A 22,683-nucleotide genomic window follows, 5' to 3' on the forward strand; every position below is an offset into this window, starting at 1 on the left:
ATAAATACTATAAAAATGTATATGTTGCAGAAGAGGAAGTAAGTGAGGAAGAGGATAGCGATTTGTGTGCTGGTCAAATTGAGAAAGTAGAACTCTCTACTAGTGAAGAAATATATGAACATTATAGTGTTCATCCTTTGCATTCCAAGGAAGTCATGGGGAATGCTATTGAGTTGTTTCAAATGAAACAAGCCAAAGGGAGTCCCATTAGTGTTTGGGAGGAAAGTTTGGAAGCTCGGTGTTTCCCACAGCTTTTTCCAACAGGTCAGGGAGGAAGATACCGGACTTTGCGATTGTATGCAGGAGATGCTAGGTTTCGACATTGCATTCCTTATTTGTTTCATCTCCTGTTTGAAAGCGATCTGTCTGGACTGTCATATGCAGTGAACCACATCTTGAAAAGTGGTATACACATGCAAAACATCTCGGCAAGTGACTTTATGGATAAAGTCAATGTCCAAGACAGTATTTTGGATTCTCACCTGATTAATCTCATGGCGTGTCAGCATGGTACTAATGAGTACTGGTACCGTCATCATGGTGATTTAAAATGTATGCTGAGGAACTTAGGTACTCCCACATGGTTCCTCACTCTGAGCTGTGCCGAGTATGGCTGGGAAGACTTACTTGAATTTCTACGAGAGGCAAATGCTAACGTAGATAACATCGAATTCAAGACACCCGGAGAACTGTGCTCTTTGGATCCAGTCAATGTATGTAGGTACTTCAATCATAGATTTGAAGCTATGATGTCTTTCATCATGAATAAGAAGAATCCACCTCTTGGAGAGGTGTTGGATTTCTTCTGGAGAAAGGAGTACCAAGCAAGAGGTGCTCCTCATATACATATGTTGCTGTGGATCAAGGATGCACCTAAATTTGGAACGGATCCAGAAGACTCAGTGATGAGTTTCATCCAACAGTATTCTACGTGTGTTGTTCCAAACGCAAAGGAGAAGAAAAGCCTAAGAGAAAAAGTTCTGCGTTTCCAAAGCCATCGATGTGGAAAGTACTGCCGTCGTAAATTCCGAAACAAGGACAAGTTCTACACCAAATGTCGTTTCGGCTTTCCACGACCGGTGATTTCTAAAGGAAGAGTAAACAGTTTGATGTCTTCGCTGCGACACAATGTCATGAAGAAATCACCTAAAAACACATACAATTTGAAGAGGAACGAAGAGTCCAAGTACATCAATGACTACAACCCGGTGATTTTGTCCATGTGGAATGCTAACATGGATATACAGTTTGTGGCTGATAACTGTATGGCTGTGGCTCGGTATGTGACGTCTTACATCACCAAAAAAGAGAAGACAGAATTGAAGGATATGTGGGAGGACATTTCCCATGAAAAGAGCCTCAGCAAGAAGTTGTACAGTTTCAGTCTGAAGATGTTGTCGCATCGAGAAATCGGAGCGTACGAATGTTCTGACCGGTTGTCTTCAGCAAGTCTCTATGCCAAGTCCAGGAGTATCGTTTGGGCGAGTCTTGGTCTTGCTGCAACGCGTAATCGAGTACTCAAACCTGTCCGGGAAATTGAGTATTTGGCGGAAAAGGAGCCAAACAGTACCGACATTTTGAAGACCAACATGTTGGATACATATTATCCAAATCGAAGCATTCACCTCGACAATGTTTGTCTGTATAAGGTTCTTCAAAATTACATATTCAAGAGGAACATCAAAGAAGATACTGAGAAAGGAGTGTATGCTGTAATAGGAAGTGAGGGATGTCTGGTCAAGCAAAGAAAATGCCACTTGGTAAACCATCGAAAATTGAGTGGCGAATCTCCTGAAAAAAAGGAGTTTTTCTATTTAGCACTTTCGCAACTTTTCAAGCCTTGGCGTGCAGAAGAGGAACTGCTTGGAAATTTCCTCTGTTACGAAGACTCTTTCAATGCCGCCAAGGAGACCATAGAATGTCCTGCTTTTCCCAAATATGTAGAAATGTTGAATGCGGAAATTGAGCAGGAAGCAACGATTGCAGCCGAGATTGCCAGAGACAGTTCTCAGGACAGTCAGAGTTCTGCTTCATTGAGTCAGGATCCACTAGGAGGACCTCTTATCGAAAATGAAGCTGCCACTGCTATGAATGAAGTGGAAAGAGCCATGGCACATGCTCAGGAGGATGCGGTTAACTTAGAAGAGTTGGAAAGACAACTCAACGTTGAGCAGAGGAAAATATATGACGAAGTTACCATGCAAATTGATCATGGATTAAGTCATGACAAGAAAGAGTGCTCATGTACGTCGTTGAAGCCTGTCCGACTGTACGTGAGTGGAGAAGCGGGAACTGGAAAAAGTTTCCTCATTAAAGCAATTTCATGCTATTTGCAGGAAAGGACAGAGTCATCGCTGTCTTGTGTTGTCACCGCTCCAACTGGACTGGCAGCACATAACATTAAAGGGATTACTTTACATCGTTTACTGATGCTGCCAGTGGAGCATGACAACAAATTACAATATCACAAGCTATCTGGAGATGCTTGTTTTGAAGTTTCAAGAATCTTGAGGAAAATGAAACTTCTTATCATTGACGAAGTAAGCATGGTTTCCAATGTCATGCTTGCCTTTGTGCATTTGAGAATGCAAGAAGTTCTCAAAACAGAGTATGATGTGTTATTTGGTGGCAAACACATCATTGTTTTCGGAGATCTTCTGCAGCTGACACCAGTGAAAGGGCAACCTGTGTTCAAAATGCTCACGCATGAAGATACCAGGAAGTGCCTAGGCAGCATTGGCAACGTCAATATATGGTTACACTTCAATTATGCTGAACTGCATGAAAATATGCGTCAGGCGAAGGATGAAGTTTACAAGACTATTCTACAAGATGTTAGAATTGGAAAAGTGACCGAGCATGGGAAAGAAGCTTTACATGCACGATTACTGTCAAATTTATATCCAGAACAAGATGTTGTGCCTGAGAATATTTTTCAGAAAATTACTGAGAAGAAATCTGGAATATGTTTGATGCCAATTCTTGCAGAATGTGCCAAATTTAACAACAAAATGTTGCATTTAGAAAAGCAAGAGATTGTGAAACTGGAAGCTATTGACAGAGTAGAGCATATGGGATCAACAATTATTTTGTCTGAGAATCTGAAAACAAAATTGGATTCATTAGAGAAGAGTATATCTAAAACTGCAGGTTTTGAAAAGACTCTGAATGTGTGCTTGAACTGCCGTATAATTTTAAGAAGGAATTTACATGTTGAAAGAGGTCTGGTAAATGGATCAATGGGTAATGTTGTTGATTTTGTGAAATACAGAAATAGAGATGGAATTGAATTTTTAAAAATTAAATTTGATGGCATTGAGGAAGTACAGCTAATTGGTCGTTGTTCTGCTAGATTTTTGCTTGTAAAAGACTTATATGTTCGCCGTAAGCAGTTTCCTGTTTGCTTGGCATATGCGGTGACAATCCATAAATCGCAAGGTTTAAGTGTAGACTGTGCATTGGTGAATATTGGCAGTTCTGTGTTCAAGGAGGGTATGGCATATGTGGCATTGTCACGAGTTAGAACTTTATCGGGATTGTACTTGATTGAGTGTGATGTCACAAACATTTGTGCGGATCTAGATTGTGTTAAGGAATACAATAGGTTAAGAAGAGAGTATGCGCCACATTTGCTTCAGTATCCTTTGTTTGAGAAACGTGTGGTAGGCCGGAAACGAAGAAATGTGACCAATACTGGGGAGGTTGTAGCAAAAAGACGAAAAGTCGATGAACCTAAAATTACAAGCAGAAACAAAAAGGATTCTGTTGAAGATGTTGTTGGTTTTCAATTTGAAAACAGTTCTGGTGTCAACTGCTATGCTAATGTAGTGGTTAATGTTTTGTTTTCTCTAGAAAATGTAAAAGAAGAGATTGTGGTCAATTCTGATCAAAGATTTTGCAGTTTGTTAAATTCTGTGTTAGAGAAATGTAGCACTGATAGAAGAAACATAGAAAGTGTGTCTGAAATTTGAAATCTGTTAGACAGATGTTCAGGCCAAACACAATTCTCTCAAAATATTCAGCAAGATTGTCAGGAGTTTTTAATGTATATGCTTGATGTATTGCATGCTGAAGGTGTAGATGTAGATCAGCTGTTTGGGCTTTCTTATCAATGGCAGCATGACTGCGAGAACTGTATGGTATCAAGTACTACTAGTGTAGACTCAGAAAGATTTATATATTTAACTTTGCCAGACAGTAAATCAGTCTCCTTTAATAAGCTAGTAAAAGCAGCTGATCACAACATGGAGTGTAGCCAATGTAAATCTGAAATGATGTCCACATTATTTATACGAACATATGGCCAGTATGTCATTTTAATGTTCCAACGATGTAGGCCTGATGGAACAAAATTGACAACTTTAATTAAAAATTTTGTAGCTTCGCAGTTGTCAATATCAGGAAGGACTTTTGTAACTGCAGCAATTATATATCATGACGGCCCTTCAATAACATCAGGACATTACACAGCTTATTTAAAGTCTAGAAATGGCTGGTCATTCTGCAACGATTCTGTTTTAATTTTCAAAAAAAAATTGCCGTATGACCTTAAAAACTCTTACCTGGTGTTTTTAAAACCAAAATTTTAGGGAAATAATCTCGGGATGTGCTCTGTGGAATTTCAAGAAGTTCTAATGGCTCCTACACAATTTGGCCTTGAGGATAAGTGTAGTTCAGAGACATAACTTCTAACCATAAGACTGGACGTCACGGAGAAATAAGTGCACTTTGAATGAGTTCAGAAAAACTATTTCTTTTTATAAGCTAATTGAAGCAGCCAATCAAAACATAGAGTAGAGGGAATGTAAGTCTGCAACGCTGTCTACTGTTTTACATTGCTTTGTGATTGAAAGTGATGTAGAGAATTAAATAATTGTAGTAGTCATAGAGTTAGTGTAAGTCTGCTTCATAGTAAGCAGTATCAGTGTCATAGGAAATGTAGAACATGACTGAGCAAGAAGGGGAAGATATTACTATTCCAGGATTGTGAAAATGATCTTCAACATTTTAATTCTGAAAGTTGCGGAAATGCCAAATGACGGGATTGGCTTACAAGAAATCCAAGAGTTATAAATGGGTCTGACAAGATTTGGCCTTGTGGAAACTTGTGGTAGAGAGCAAGAAGTCATTTATTGCATGTAACATGTTTTTAAAAACGATGGAGATTTTCTTTCAGAAAGTGGCGGGCTGAAAGTAATAACAGCACAAAAGAGTGTAAGCTGTTCATAGGACATCCTTTGACGTCATGGAAAGTAAGTTAACTTTAAGGAGTTCTGAATTCTGATTTCTTATGTTGTATGGGTTTTTTAAACACAATCATTTTGATTGTGGTTTTTTTTCCCCGCTGTTATATGATGAATACCTTCAAGTCACTGTTTTTAGTGAATTTTGATACATTCTGAGAACAGCAAAAATAAACCATTTAACATGTATAATTAATTCTGTACTGTTTGCATTTATGATGTATATGTAGAACTGTGTAGGAGGCATGGAGAAGGTGAGGCTTCTGTAAGTGTCAAAGTTGTTGCATGCAGTGCTGCACTTCTGCGTATTCTTTCATATGCTAGACTACATCTGCACAATGAGATACCTAAGCAAAGGAAACACAAGTGATGTGATTGTGAAATGAGCAAAATAAATTGCACGTATTTCAATTACATCACCTGTGTTTCCTATCATTACGAATCACATTGTGCAGATCAAGTTTAGGTCTGTCCAGGGAAACATAGGAGGTTTGGACTTTGTTCAAGAGTGCAGTGGGCATGACTCACTTCATTGGTAGACCTTCACATGTATTATGTCCTCTATTCTCTTCAACAACTCGAAATTTCATCTGCAACCCTGAGTAGGCCTCACCTCAAACAAACCTCTGGATAGGACACATCTTATTGGCATCCTGAAGCAATTATTTAAAATTTTAGTGTCTTGCGACACTTTTCTGAGACAACAGCAATGCAAAAGATGCACCATGTTTTAAGATAGGCCTCACTTCATCTGCATCAAGATACTGTTAGTTTAAAATGTATATCTTTAGGACTGTGTAGGGGGCCTGGAGAAGCAGAAGCTTCTGTAAGTGTCAAAGTTGTTGAAAAACTGTTTGTCCTTCAATCTTTTCCCTTGTCTTTTGTAATTTTTAAATACATGTTTTAATATTTTTGAAATGTTTGTTCTCTCTTTCACAGATTGAAAGTATAAAAACAAAAAGTGAGTAATTTAACGACAATTATAAGGTAAATGCTTTGTACTCTTTTCGTTACATTTCTATCACATTCACCTACTATTAGTTCCACTGCTTCATTTCTTTAACCCTCAGTTTCCTGCCTTTGCTACTTCCCTCATTCCTTTCTCTATTACCTACTTACTCAACTCCTTCCACTCTTTTTCTCAGTCCCTCTCTTCTCATAGTTCCTCACTCTTGTTCACTCACTCCGTCTCTATTACTCTTAGTGTCTTTGACTGATCACTCTATCACTACTTGTTCATAATGCTTTCTCTGTGTAGTTGAAGCACACTAAGGGGCATATTATGAACACAGCCAATAAAATTATTGCTCTTTTTATTGGCAGAAAACTGGTGCAAAAGTGGTTTTAGCGGCAGTTTTCTGCCGCAAAAGCAGCTTTAGCGACACATTTCTGCCAATAAAAGCTGCAAAACTTTTATTGCCTATGTTGATGATATGGCTCTATGTTACTTACATTTCTTTGCTGTTTCAATTAATCTTTTTCTGTTATTTTTTGTTTTCTGTTTTCTATTTTTTCTCTCTGTTATTCCTCATGTTTTAATCTTATTTTGAACATTCACTCACATTCTCCAAGAAACTCTTCTTTGTTAATGTTATACTCTCTTTTTTTTTCTTTCACTTCGTTATCTATTTAGTTTTTCACAATTATACCCTCTTCCGTCTTTTCTTCGGTAAATAGATCTATTAAACAGTATGTCTTCTTTACTCCCTATAGCTGTCTTTCTTTTAACATCACTCTCTGTTTACTTTCCTTATACTTACTCTTTTTTTTTTTTTTTTTTTTTTTGGTTAGCTCCCGGTCCGCGTACCGGGAAGCTAACCGGGGAGCGAACCAAAAGAAATAGAGCTTGCCAGAGTGCTAAACATTCTAGCAATTTTTTTTGAAAGGGAAGGTAGTTCTGAAAATAACTTTTTTTTATATTTTTGTTGTTTTATATATTTTTTTTTTTTTTTCTATTTTTTGAACGATTTTATATTTTTTTTGGTTTTTTTGGGGGGGGGGGAAACAACAAAAAACAGGCGTTGAAAAGGGCTCAACAGGAGCAAAAAAAAAATTACTGGGGGCGGTTAGGGCAATTATGGTGTTCATACGCCAGGTTTATAGCATTTATGCTCATGTTGCCACATGCTAACAACGCACGACAGTGCATACAAGAGTGTATCATGTGGCCAAAATTTTCTTGTATATTTGGCACAGTTTTCCGTGCCTCTTCTGGTGTTAATGAAATTGGTATTCTTGGTCTGGCCACAGGAGTTGATCTTGGATTGTCCTGCAAATCCCTTATTTCCGCCCGGCTGTAATTGAGTGGATGCTTCCTTGTCATGTGCCTGTGCATTGTGTGATTTCCGTAACTATATTTCTTGTCCGTCCCTCTGGATAATTGTTCTTTGCATATGAGGCAGGTGACATACCTCGCATTGACTTTTTTTTGGCCACGAGGGATCGAATAAAACTGCCAGATGAAACTGGCTTTCTTTCTGGAAACCCGGGGCACCTCTTCTAAGAACTGTGGTTCTTCTCCCTCCTCATCCATTTCTTCTTCTTCCTCCTCAGTGTTGGTCATGACCTGGGGAGGTGGTCCTCTCTTCCCATGAGGAGGTGGAGGTGGTGGTGGGGGTGCACCAGCTGAAGCTACCAATGAAGCCATTTCTCATATAGTAGTAAAGGTCTTCCTCTCACAATGATGAAAGTCAGAGTGAGGAAAGAAGGAGGGGTTTTCATCATTTGGGAAAAACAATACTTCTCAACCAATGAAAAGTGTTATTTTTAGGTCACCTGACCTAGCCTTATATCATTATGAAACCAAAAGTGAAATGAACCAATGAAAAGTGTTATTAACAAGTCACATGACCTGTTATGCTTACGTTACGCGCTCCGGTCCGCGCCCCGGATAGCTTCCGGGTCGCTGCGCTTCGCACCTCGGTCCGCGCCCCGGGGCACTTCCGGGTGCGCTAACGCGGTACGTCACAAGACGCATTACGCGGCAACGCGATACGTCGCGCTTTCGTAACGCGCCGCGGATCGCTTCCGGGGAGCTGCGTTTCGCGCCTCGGTCCGCGCCCCGGGGCACTTCCGGGTGCGCTAACGCAGTACGTCATAAGACGCATTATGCGGCAACGCGATACCGTCACTATGTTGATTTCTTACCGGTTCGCGGACCGGGTCGCGGCATCATTTTGAGCTAACGGAAAGCTTCCTGGTTCGCGGACCGGGAGCGAAACAAAAAAAATATTTAAAAAAAATTATTAATAAATATATAAAATATATTTTTGGATTTAAAGAAGAATACATTTTACAGCTATAGATATTAGCTTTTAAAAAACCAATGAAATTCACTGAAAAAACCATAGGTTATAGACCATATATAGTTAGGAATTAGCATTTACAAAACCTTGAAAATTCACTGAAAAAACCATAGGTTATACACCATATATAGTTAGGAATTAGCATTTACAAAACCTTGAAAATTCACTGAAAAAACCATAGGTTATACACCATATATAGTTAGGGATTAGCATTTAAAAAACCTTATTTTACTCACACAAAACCAATGAAATTCCATATATAGTTAGTTGTACTAACTATATATCGCGCACCCGCAATCCACTGCTGATCATGTCACATATTACATCATTCATGACATGGTCAGTGACATCACTGATGACATCACTGATGACATCTCAAATGACATCACTGATGATATCTCTTTTGACATCAATGGTCACATCAATGATGATATCATTAATGTGACAATACAATGCATCTCCTCACACTTTAATATAACCTCTGTTACACCCAGTGTTAAATACAGAGTATAATTTTTGAAACCATTGACACACCAATACTAGTTACTACATACGTACTCACTGATTCCTACGTCTACACACACATTCACTCATTCACCCATACAATCATTCATACATACAATCACTCATCTTTACAACACTATCATATGCACTCATACACCTATACAGACACTCAGACTCTGCCACTCATCCATGGAGTTACTCACACACCTAGTCAGTCCTGTAAAGAATCAATCACACTTCCATTTTCTTGTCTATACAGTTAAACATAGAGCACCTTACATTTTCAAACATATACTAACACATACTTACTTTCTTATACAATCATTGATACAAGTACACATTGATCTGCACAGAGTCACACACCTCCCAGCCAGCCACACACACACTCAGTCTCCCATACAAATACTTGGACAATCAATCAATAACCCATATAGTTAATCATATAGCTACTGATCAACACATGCAGCAGTTTACAGAACACCAGACATAATGATGCACAAATTAAGACAGTTTAGTCACTAACCCATACACTCAGTGAGACACATTTAATCACTCACTCATACATTCAGTCATGCACCTACTAAATCCTTCGTCCAGACACTTATACATCTACTCATTCTTCAATATGTAAAACATATTTAAACTTTACAGAAACACACAGTCACTGGATGATGTCATCAGTGATCTCATCAGTGATGTCATTTGAGATGTCATCAGTGATGTCATCAGTGATGTCACTGACCATGTCATGAATGATGTAATATGTGACATGATCAGCAGTGGATTGCGGGTGCGCGATATATAGTTAGTACAACTAACTATATATGGAATTTCATTGGTTTTGTGTGAGTAAAATAAGGTTTTTTAAATGCTAATTCCTAACTATATATGGTGTATAACCTATGGTTTTTTCAGTGAATTTTCAAGGTTTTGTAAATGCTAATTCCTAACTATATATGGTGTATAACCTATGGTTTTTTCAGTGAACATATATATATATATATATATATATATATTACCTACTGGCGGTCGCCAGTAGGTATATATAGTTAGGATTTTTTCTCTATGGGATTTTTGAAAATTCTATGTCTAATAACTTTGGCGTTTGTGGACGGAATTGGCTGAATTTTCCGGAAAATGGAACATTTTGTTTCTGAGCAGCCCCTGAAAATTTGGGGGGGTTTCGTCAAGGGGGGGCCGAGAAAAAAGGGGGGTCCCAAAACGTGTTTTTAACATTGAGTTTTCCATAGGGCGGTTGGCCTCACTTTTAGCCCGAACGGCTGAATGGATTTGCACGAAACTTGGCAAAATTGTAGGGACTGGTAGCCCGATGTGCCTTTGCTAGGTCTCAATATATGTGCTCCAGTGGATTTTGAGAAATTAACGTTCAAAAAAAGATATATATCTGTAACAGCGGACCGGGCAGCACTCCAGTTCGCGTACTTTTCGCGTTACGGAGCTTTGTGAAGCGAAGCTGATTGGTTCTCCGGCATCTGTAAACATTCCAAACAGTCCGTAGCGGCCGCCATCTTGTCTCTCGGTAGGATCGAGAGACAAGAGGAGGCCAAAGCGAAGGGGCAAATGACCATAAGGGGGCATAGTAGATCCTCCGTGACCCCCTAGGTTTGATGTGGAGGTTTTAAAAGGGCCCCGCGGGGCAAAAAAAAATAAATAATAATAATCGAACGGCTGAATGGATTTGCACGAAACTTGGCAAAATTGTAGGGACTGGTAGCCCGATGTGCCTTTGCTAGGTCTCAATATATGTGCTCCAGTGGATTTTGAGAAATTAACGTTCAAAAAAAGATATATATCTGTAACAGCGCTCCGGGCAGCGCTCCGCTTCGCGTACTTTTCGCGTTACGGAGCTTTGCGAAGCTGATTGGTTCTCCGGCGTCTGTAAACATTCCAAACAGTCCGTAGCGGCCGCCATCTTGTCTCTCGGTAGGATCGAGAGACAAGAGGAGGCCAAAGCGAAGGGGCAAATGACCATAAGGGGGCATAGTAGATCCTCCCTGACCCCCTAGGTTTGATGTGGAGGCTTTAAAAGGGCCCCGCAGGGCAAAAAATAAATACATTTTTTTTTAGTTTTTTTGCGTGGGGAGCGTCCGGTTCGCGAACAGGGAAGCGTTCTGGGGAGCGTACTTTGTTGAAAAGAGTAAAATAATAATTGTGAGTGATCAGATGTAGGGTAGCTCTGAGAAGAGCTTTTGGGTTTATGGTACATTTAGGTACCAATGCACAGTCTTAAATTCAGAATGAAAATTCTGTTGCCCTCATCTGAGTAGTGAACTCCATCTCCTCTGTAGATATCTTGTATGTAGTAACGCAAGTTATTGTTGTACATGGAGCCCATTCCATGGTCTCTCATGTAAGCTGAAACAGATTTGTTTACATGCTTCCTCGACTTCTCAATTTGTGGACAAAATTGGTTTGACCACCTCCATTTCTGTCTTTGGCATATATTTGAATATACCAAGGCAGTTTGAGGAAAAAGTGGCATCAATTGCTCAAAGGTGTCCTTTAAAAGAATTTCCAGACCTACCCCAGTCAAAGTGCCCAAATCATTACCTCCACAGTGCACAATTAACAGGTCAGGTTTTGGCAAATGCATAAAGGTTTTCACCAATGGTATCAATTGGTGACATTTTAATCCTCTGTGGCCAAACCACTTAATTTCCACATCTTGTAAATTGAGGTTAGGTAAATTTCTGTTCTCAGCATACCTCTGAGCCCAATAGATGTAACTATGTCCAACAATCCAGACAGAAAACATGGTGAGAGAAGGTTCTCCTGCAGTCAGATGAAGTCTGGCAATGAAATGGCAGTTGAAAAAATAAGAGTGTAAAATGAAAAAAACTGTGGAGTTTCTGTGTTAATGAAGCAGTAAGAGTGATTGGTGGATTTTGATTGCTGAAAACAGAAAGTTAGGGTGCATGGATGAGTTCTTTGAAAGATGTATTTTGAGTGGTCAAGAAAAAATCATTAAATGAAAGAATGCACTGGATATGCAGGTGCACTGAGAGTTCAGAGTTCAATTGCAACATTGTTGTGTGAACTTGCAAACACCAGAGGTCTTCCAAGAGGTGGTTGCTATGCAAGAAAAGCAGAGAGGGCAGAGGGGGGAAGGGTTTTGATTTGAAAAAAAGTGAGGGAAGAGTTTTGATTGGGTGACATGAGAGATATGTGTGAAGAATTACAGCATTTCTGTGCTTTTGATAGCTGCAGACTCTGGAGTGCATACCTTTGGCTCTGCTGAAGACAAATTGGTGTGTTTCTGAGACTGTTTTGAAACTCAAAGTATTTGCTAAGGTGAGAAAAGATTTCTTTAATTTAGATAGAGAATAGTGTGCTTTAAGGAGAAAATTATGAAAAAAGTTGTGTTTTTCAAATGTTGCTTTGTCTCAAGTGTTTTACAAATAGATTTTGTTTCTTTGAGAAATTGTAATTGGAGAAAATGTGAAGTATTAGTACTGACAGGGTTTTTATGTGCATAGGAGCTGTGGAGTGTTTTCAAATTATGACTTGTAAATCGTTTTTGAGGAAAAGGAATGGTTTTAATATTTATGACAAGGACATAATGGTGTATGCTTCTTTATAAGGCAATTGAGTGTCTCTGATGTTATTTTTCCCATTTTAATGTAAGACCTTTCCCTGTGGAGCAAATTGCTTGTAAATATGCTCCCACCTGTGCATGGCAAATTTAGATTTTGAATGTTTGCGTTACATAGCCATGTTAAAAGTGACCCAAACATGCTGCAAAGGCAATCAAAAAACGCTTTCATGTGTCTTAAGGACATTTTAAGTCATTTCCCCATGTGGAGTGTTTTTAAATTATGACTTGAAAATCGTTTTTGGGGAAAAGGAATGCTTTTAAAATTTATGACAAGGACATAATGGTGTATGCTTCTTTATAAGGCATTTCAGTGTCTCTGATGTTATTTTTCCAATATTAAATTAAAAGACCTTTCCCCGTGGAGCAAATTCCTTGTAAATATGCTCCCACCTGTGCATGGTAAATTTAGATTTTGACTGTTTGAGTTACATAGCCATGTTAAAAGTGACCCAAAAAAGTTGCAAAGGCTTTAAAAAAACACTTGAGGACATTTTAAGTCATTTCCCCGTGGGCAGTGTTTTCAAATTATGAGTTGAAAATCGTTTTTGAGGTAAAGGAATGTTTTTAAAATTTATGTGCGCCATATGCCCCCAAATTTCTTTTTCAGGGGTGCAGCAGGGTGTTCTTGAGACACCCCTGCACCCTCGGAAAAATTCCTAATTTGCGATGAGCTAATTGCTAATCGCAAATTGCACCTTCATTCCTATGGGCCTCCTGCTCCATGGAAATGAATGGGTAATTTGCAATTAGCAATTTGCTCATCGCAAATTAGGAATGGTAAAGAATCGCTATTTATTCCTTAAAGTTCGCTATTTAGGAAATGCAAAAAACTTTGATGATACATATGGCGGTTCATCTCTAACAAGATAAGAAGCTTAGGGATAGATTTATGATGACTGGCGCATCACCAGGGATGTGCCAGTCATCCTGCGCCGCTGTTCCGCCACCCATGGTGTGCTGCATTTACAATGCGGCGCACCATGGGGCAAAAACAGCACAGATGCGTGACGCATCTGTGCCGTAAAGGTGGCGCATTGCTGGAGTTGTATCGCAAGTGTGATGAAGCTCCAGCAAGGCTCAGGGGTGCCCCTGTCGCAGGGTTTCTGTTCTCACACAGAACTGTGCACAGCGGATTGGAACCTCTGCGAATTAGGGTGCCCCAAAACTCACCTTAGTACCCAAAAACCCCTTACCAAGCTAGCTACAGTGTCACATTGGATATAACAAACTCCCAATGTTTAGACAATCCAGAACATGAACTTACAGTACCTCAGGATACGTGGAACTCATGAACACTCGGTCGTTATATATTCATCACAAACCAGAACATGGAGTTAAGAAGAACACATGTGCATTTGAAATGTTTATTTACTAATGCCGTCTTCTCAGGCGTAGTATCTTAGATAATACAAGTACACATATTATCAGTAGCAAAATTACCAGCATAGTTACTAGTACATAAAAAGCGAATGGTGACAGCATGTTAACATGCTGTAAATGAATAAGAGTTAGCAACACTTATATCTCACCCTCCCTAATACGCATATTATATTATTTGCTAAGAAGGTCTCTTTGGGTTGGTTTAGGGCGGGCCCATACCTTAGTGTCCTAGATTTGAAGGAATCACATCAGCATACACCAGCTCTCTCTTCATGTGAACCGCATCAAGTGTTGTGTATGTGTGTTCGGCAAAGCAATATAAAACCTGCCTCATGCCCAGAATTGGCAGAAGCTGCACTTATGTTATGACTATGAAGTCGTGGAGATCAGACCTCATAACAATTCTGTATCGTGTTGTTCTTGAAACTTCAGCACTCCCTGTACAGACATAGTTTAACAAGCAAAGCAGATAGTAGAGCAATAACATATTATTCTCATGTAAACCACGATGAACTACTAGGTTGAAAGCTAAAGCAACAACTAAGTGTCGTGTGCAGAAGTTGCAAAAAAGGAAAAATGGTGTTTAAACCGGTAATGAGCCCATGCTAACTTAACACGGTGTAAAGATATCCAGGATCTACATGACACCCCCCCATGATCCGGAAACGAACTGAATAAGATAATAGAAGTGCCATCTCATGAGAGCAGATTGCAACTTTATATGTGCACGGTCCGCAAGGTAAAACATTAAAAACTAGCAAAATTTAATGCTAAAAAAAAATAAAACAGCCAACTACTTTATCGAGGCTTAAGCCAATAGGCAAGCTAAATAATAAAAACTTGACAAATAAGTCAATGAATTGTCAATGAAATGCTAGTACTCAGCATGTCAAACATGAAAAAGGTCTATGACATAACTGTGTATGCAAAATAAGCTGCAACAGCCTCCAATAGGAAGTCACCGTCTTCATCCGAAAACAGTTCAGCCATCCAACTTAAAAGCGGAAAAGAACATACGTGCTCTCCCAGCACCGGATCCTCTATCACCATCAGAGGACAGCTCGGTGGGTTTTCAAGAAAGCTCTGTTCCAAGAAAGACTGTGCTGCCGCCAGTAAATTCCAGGGACCAATTAGTCCATGCATCAATGCCACAGCCATAATCCTTTCGCCAGGACAAACCAACTCGTGAGTAATGATAGGACTCATCAGCTGATTAAAGTCGACGTCAGGAGAAACCGGTCCGTAGAGACACAAATCAATGGCCCAATCGAAATCACAAGTCAGGCAGTGAAATACAGGCTGGACACAGGTGAAGTAGGAGAATCGAAAAGATAATCCATATGCCGTGCTTAATATCGCCAACGGCATTGTGCCATAATATTCAAGCATGCGATTGCGGAACAGCGTCAGCAGCTGCAGGGCGGGACCTTGCACAGGAAGGACATCCATATTTAAAAATGTAAAAAACCACAAAAGCGCCCGCTGCTAATGCAAGTAAAACTGGGAATCCACCAAACAAAGTGGAAAAAATAGAATGAAAGAAAGCAGGGATGACTCCAAAGATGTTCTCAAATGAAGTCACGAGACCACTGCTAACAACTTTAAAAAAATGCGCCAGGCCCTTTGTGGAGGACGCATTAAAGATAGTCCGAACCATCTCGCTGAAATGCAAAGGCGAATCAGTATTTAAAAGGGCCTGCACCTCTGTACGGGTGTTCGCTATGTGAAGCACGAAAGTTTCACGGGCCAAACTCAAGGCCACCTCTCTCTGAGACAAAAGAGCCCTTATTCTTGCCATGCCGTTGAAATCTGCTCCCAAGGTTGGTATTTGTGGCCAGATTGAAAACTCCCTATGTTCATGTGTGGGAGGAAATAGAACATTTCTGCAGCAAATAACCCGTTCACTTACTGTTACGATAAAAGGAATACTTCTAATTAACCCACAACAATCTTCATTATTGAGCATCAAATAACTACCATTTTCCAACAACTTGAACGTGGGGATGATAGCAGGAACTGGCGTGCCTTGCAACACGCAAGCCATATTTGGTCGGTCTTTGTTGCATGAACCGTGTAACTGTATGTGCCTACACATTAGTGAATGATCTGGCGTCTCAGTGCATTCCTCTCCATTCAGATAAACTTCTTGATCATCTTTGAAACATCTGTATGTGTATGGAAGCGACCAGACCTCATGAAGAAAACCACTACCTAAAGGTTCATAACGACCTATTGGTACATATTTCATACAATTTGAAAACTTATATAAAGCAAAAGGCAGTGTTATTAAACCGTGGATAAGCCACGTTGCAGCATTGGCCTCTGCCACTGAAAAAGGCAAAGATTCTAACCTTTCAATATGTAACATAGAAAAGGAAGCATCACGCATTGACAGCAAGCGTTGTTTGTCAGTCAAATTGAATGGGGCAAATAAAGAAGAAACGTTCATGTATCCCCAGGGAACTTTACCATTTTTCAGAGTTTGAAGGGTCCAAGCAAATTGCATGATTGATCTTAATTGATTCTGACCATGGTATAACACTGACACTTCATCATGCACAATATCGACAACTGACGACACAATGTCATCTAGTGTGTAAATTCTAGATGAAAGAACGCTAATACTATTGTCAACAACTGCAAGCACTTTTTCAAGATTCGCTTGATCAATAGCCCTAAGGCGTGTAGCAGCCTCAATCTGAGTCAGTTTCCAAATTTCATTGTAAGCTGCATATATCCACCTTTTCGACCTGCCACTAGCCGGGCCTTTAATGAAATCATTCAAATCCACGTCTGCATTCAGTTTAGAAAGGTGACTTTTAACTGCAAGTAAAGTTGAATGCTTCAGCCAATTCTGACACAATTTTCCTACAGAGTAAGTCGTGACAGTGTGGACCAAGTCAAACCGGGGATCAGATCTAACATTTTTAAAACCTTCTGTTAAACCCAAAAATCGATTCTGGCAAGAATCTGAACTACGTTGCCAAAGCAGCCAACCTTTTGGATTTATACTGGAAATGTTAAAGGAAGAATTACGGAGTAGGGCCTGTAAATCACTAATGGACAACCGAGTAAAATTACTCCAACCATCATATTCCTCTAACTCCGGGATAGTAGGGGTGTTTAATTTTTTAGAAGTAGCCAATCCAAAGCATGTGGTCTGGGAAATTGTTTCATTCAGAAACAACATATGATTCGGGATGAGACATGCACGGTGCAAAGCCTCAGTGCCTTGTACCTGCCAGGTTTGTGAACCCCAAACTGATGTAGATCCTGGATATCTTTACACCGTGTTAAGTTAGCATGGGCTCATTACCGGTTTAAACGCCATTTTTCCTTTTTTGCAACTTCTGCACACGACACTTAGTTGTTGCTTTAGCTTTCAGCCTACCTGCGTCAAGACCTATGCCTGCTTCAAGCAGGCGCAGGGTTTTGACGCAGCTTTGTCCTAGATGATTGTAAATGCGGCACACCATGGGTGGCAGAGCAGCGGTGCACGTTAACTGGTGCATCCCTGGGGATGTGCTAGTTAACATCAATCTGCCCCTTTACATTTAAGTATGTGCAGGGGACACAGAGTCGGTGAGGCTTATCCAAGGTTAAGAAGAGATGAGTCCTGTTCACTGAAAAATTGGACATAGGCTTCACCTCCTCAGCATCGATGGACATGGCTAAATAATAGCTGCAAAATGTTACTCTTGTTAAACAATTTTACTATTATAATCTCTGAGATTTGTCTCTTACTCTGGAACATCTCATTGTTGTTATCTTTCTTTAAAGATAAAGACAACATCAACATGAGCGACAATCAGCAATCAGTTGATTTCGACCTCATCATTGAACTCGTAATTGAAACATCAGTGGATGTTGATCCCTTGGATGATTTAAATCCTGAGGATGAAGAAGAACGTGATGAGGATGCAGATTTGTCAGAATTGTATGACATAGGATGGGAAGCTGACGTACTTGAGCCTATGGAACTATAAACATTTATTTAAAAAATTTATAATAAATAAAAAGTAAAAATGTAAACCGTTTAATTTAAAAATAAAGACACCTTCAAAAACAGGTTATGTGTAGTGTCTTCAATAAAATATTAAAATATGCTCATAAAATTAGATCAGATTCACATATAAAACAGCACAGGTAAAATGAATATAAATTCCATTTCTTTTCTGCTATTTCTGTATTCTAAATTTGCCAAGCACTAAAAAATCTTCTATGTAAAAATGTTAAGTAGTGTGTTAAGTTTTTGATGACTGTTATTGATTTACTGTTGGGTAATAGTGGTTAATAACATTTTTTATTATATTTTACCACAGATTCAACTGCAGATCATTTCAAGATTTCAGCATGCCAACCAAAGAAAGACTGAGAAAGGCTGCAAAACGTCAAAGACAGCAGGTCAATGAAAAAAAGCAGCAGTCCTCTAACAAAAATATTTGTCAAGTCACCAAGAAAGCACCGGGTAAGAGTACAAAAACATTCATAAGAAATATCTGTAGTAAAAAAAATATTACTACAGAAAATGTTTCAGTCCAGAAAAGGAGAAGCAATTCAAACGGAAAGGAAAGGCCAATGAAAAATTTTATTGCTAGAGCAAGAGATAACTCTGTGCATGATAGTAGAAGGAAACAACAGTTTAGGGACATTCGTAAACGAATGTTCCGCAACAGGATAATTGGCAATTTGTTAAAAAATATTAAGAAAGGTCAACAGAAAGTGGTTTTTTATAAGAGAAAAAAAATAGTTGAGAAAGTTATTGATCAGGCATTTGAAATTAAACGTAAGTTATTTATTTTGATAATCAATAGAATTAGGAAGCTAAACAAGGCAATTTATGATTTCAAAAGAAATAGTAGATGGAAGAGAATAGTTAATCGTAGTAATTTTTGTGAAGTTTTTTCTGGAGAATGGATGCATAGTTCAAGCTCTGAGGCATTTTTTAATGAGGAGAGTTATTTCCAGGATAATGATTTGGTGCATGCAGTTGACACCAGTGGTCGAGCTTATGAAGTGAAAGATGGTTGTCCAGTTGAAAAAGAAAAACTTGTGACAACAGAGATAGAAGAGGTGTTAGGTAATGAGGTTTTAGGAAGTCGTCCTAAGGGTCCTGGGTACACCTGGAAGTGTAGTAGTATTTGCAGTGTACGACAGGATTCCATCAATTTGCTTTGTGATTTTATACAGTCATTTAATAAGAAAAGTTTGAAGCAGAAAATGAAGTTGTTGCAAGAATTAGATCCTTGCAGAGTGAGAGAAGTGACAGGTTTGCATGGTCATTCACTGGCTTGTCTTTCCAGGAGAGTATGCCAGAGTGTTTTTCATCATTTCAGGATGCTAGCAGTGCATCATAATAAAGTGAGGAAATTAGTTGGAATGTTGTATTATGCTAAGAGTCCAGCAATTATGCTTAAACAATTATGCGCTGCTCTTTTGCATGGTTCTGAAATAGATGTGAAGAATATATGTGAAGAAATTGAGTTTTGTTACTTTGGAAGTAAAGAGGAGAATGTTGAAATTGACCAAGAAGAAGAGAGTAATGTGGAAGATAGTGTACAGGTTTCCAGTACAGATAATTTCCAGAGGGAAATTGCGACGTTTGAGGTGAAATCAAGTGAGAGGCCAAATTTCACTTGTGTGTTTTGTCGACGCACTTATTATAAGAATCAGACTAAGTTAGTGGATTTATATGGAAAAAGTGAAAGGGAAAATAATAGTGAATGGAAGGATTTTACAACATACTTGATGATAGAAAATTGTTTTGATTTGGGATTGGATCAACGTGTGTGTACTTATTGTTGTAACAAATTAAATCAAAACCAGATGCCTGCTAGAGCAGTTCATAATAATCTGGAATTGGTTGAGATTCCTTCTGAATTGAAGGATTTAAATACTTATGAATCTATTTTGATTCAAAGTATCCATCCCTTTCAGGCTATTGTAAGAATGGAGCCAAAGACAGGGAAATTGCCTCCATCAGATTTACAGAGATGATTAAAGGGAAGAGTTGTTTATTTGCCTCTAGATTTGAAGAAAAACATTAACACAATTGGAGTAGAAAAAGTGGAAGAGGAACCTCTGGTTATCTTAGTTAATGGGGTTCCGACAAAGAATAAGAAAATATGGCAAGATTTAGTGGATGTTAGGAAAGTCAAAAAGGCAACATTGTATTTGAAAAAAAATAATAAATACTATAAAAAAGTATATGTTGCAGAAGAGGAAGTAAGTGAGGAAGAGGATAGCGATTTGTGTGCTGATCAAATTGAGAAAGTAGAACCCTGTACTAGTGAAGAAATATATGAACATTATAGTGTTCATCCTTTGCATTCCAAGGAAGTCATGGGGAATGCTATTGAGTTGTTTCAAATGAAACAAGCCAAAGGGAGTCCCATTAGTGTTTGGGAGGAAAGTTTGGAAGCTCGGTGTTTCCCACAGCTTTTTCCAACAGGTCAGGTAGGAAGATATGATGAGCGACCTCATCAAATTCCTGATTCTGAATACCGGACTTTGCGATTGTATGCAGGAGATGCTAGGTTTCGACAATGCATTCCCTATTTGTTTCATCTCCTGTTTGAAAGCGATCTGTCTGGACTGTCATATGCAGTGAACCACATCTTGAAAAGTGGTATACACATGCAAAACATCTCGGCAAGTGACTTTATGGATAAAGTCAATGTCCAAGACAGTATTTTGGATTCTCACCTGATTAATCTCATGGCGTGTCAGCGTGGTACTAATGAGTACTGGTACCGTCGTCATGGTGATTTAAAATGTATGCTGATGAACTTAGGAACTCCCACATGGTTCCTCACTCTGAGCTGTGCCGAGTATGGCTGGGAAGACTTACTTGAATTTCTACGAGAGGCAAATGCAAACATCGAAAACATCGAATTCAACACACCCGGAGAACTGTGCTCTTTGGATCCAGTCAATGTATGCAGGTACTTCAATCATAGATTTGAAGCTATGATGTCTTTCATCATGAATAAGAAGAATCCACCTCTTGGAGAGGTGTTGGATTTCTTCTGGAGAAAGGAGTACCAAGCAAGAGGTGCTCCTCATATACATATGCTGCTGTGGATCAAGGATGCACCTAAATTTGGAACGGATCCAGAAGACTCAGTGATGAGTTTCATACAACAGTATTCTACGTGTGCTGTTCCAAACGCAAAGGAGAAGAAAAGCCTAAGAGAAAAAGTTCTACGTTTCCAAAGCCATCGATGTGGAAAGTACTGTCGTCGTAAATTCCGAAACAAGGACAAGTTCTACACCAAATGTCGTTTCGGCTTTCCACGACCGGTGATTTCTAAAGGAAGAGTAAACAGTTTGATGTCTTCGCTGCGACATAATGTGATGAAGAAATCACCTAAAAACACATACAATTTGAAGAGGAACGAAGAGTCCAAGTACATCAACGACTACAACCCGGTGATTTTGTCCATGTGGAATGCTAACATGGATATACAGTTTGTGGCTGATAACTGTATGGCTGTGGCTCGGTATGTGACATCTTACATCACCAAAAAAGAGAAGACAGAATTGAAGGATATGTGGGAGGACATTTCCCATGAAAAGAGCCTCAGCAAGAAGTTGTACAGTTTCAGTCTGAAGATGTTGTCGCATCGAGAAATCGGAGCTTACGAATGCTCTGACCGGTTGTCTTCAGCAAGTCTCTATGCCAAGTCCAGGAGTATTGTTTGGGCGAGTCTTGGTCTTGCTGCAACGCGTAATCGAGTTCTGAAACCTGTGCGGGAAATTGAGTATTTGGCGGAAAAGGAGCCAAACAGTACCGACATTTTGAAGACCAACATGTTGGATACATATTATCCAAATCGAAGCAAACACCTCGACAATGTTTGTCTGTATGAGGTTCTTCAAAATTACATATTCAAGAGGAACATCAAAGAAGATACTGAGAAAGGAGTGTATGCTGTAATAGGAAGTGAGGGATGTCTGGTCAAGCAAAGAAAATGCCACTTGGTAAACCATCGAAAATTGAGTGGCGAATCTCCTGAAAAAAAGGAGTTTTTCTATTTAGCACTTTTGCAACTTTTCAAGCCTTGGCGTGCAGAAGAGGAACTGCTTGGAGATTTCCTCTGTTACGAAGACTCTTTCAATGCTGCCAAGGAGACCATAGAATGTCCTGCTTTTCCCAAATATGTAGAAATGTTGAATGCGGAAATTGAGCAGGAAGCAACGATTGCAGCCGAGATTGCCAGAGACAGTTCTCAGGACAGTCAGAGTTCTGCTTCATTGAGTCAGGATCCACTAGGAGGACCTGTTATCGAAAATGAAGCTGCCACTGCTATGAATGAAGTGGAAAGAGCCATGGCACATGCTCAGGAGGATGCGGTTAACTTAGAAGAGTTGGAAAGACAACTCAACGTTGAGCAGAGGAAAATATATGACGAAGTTACCATGCAAATTGATCATGGATTAAGTCATGACAAGAAAGAGTGTTCATGTACGTCGTTGAAGCCTGTCCGACTGTACGTGAGTGGAGAAGCGGGAACTGGAAAAAATTTCCTTATTAAAGCAATTTCATGCTATTTGCAGGAAAGGACAGAGTCATCGCTGTCTTGTGTTGTCACCGCTCCAACTGGACTGGCAGCACATAACATTAAAGGGATTA

The sequence above is a fragment of the Lissotriton helveticus genome, chromosome 4_1 (genome assembly GCF_964261635.1).
Source record: "Lissotriton helveticus chromosome 4_1, aLisHel1.1, whole genome shotgun sequence".
NCBI classification, from domain to species: domain Eukaryota; kingdom Metazoa; phylum Chordata; class Amphibia; order Caudata; family Salamandridae; genus Lissotriton; species Lissotriton helveticus.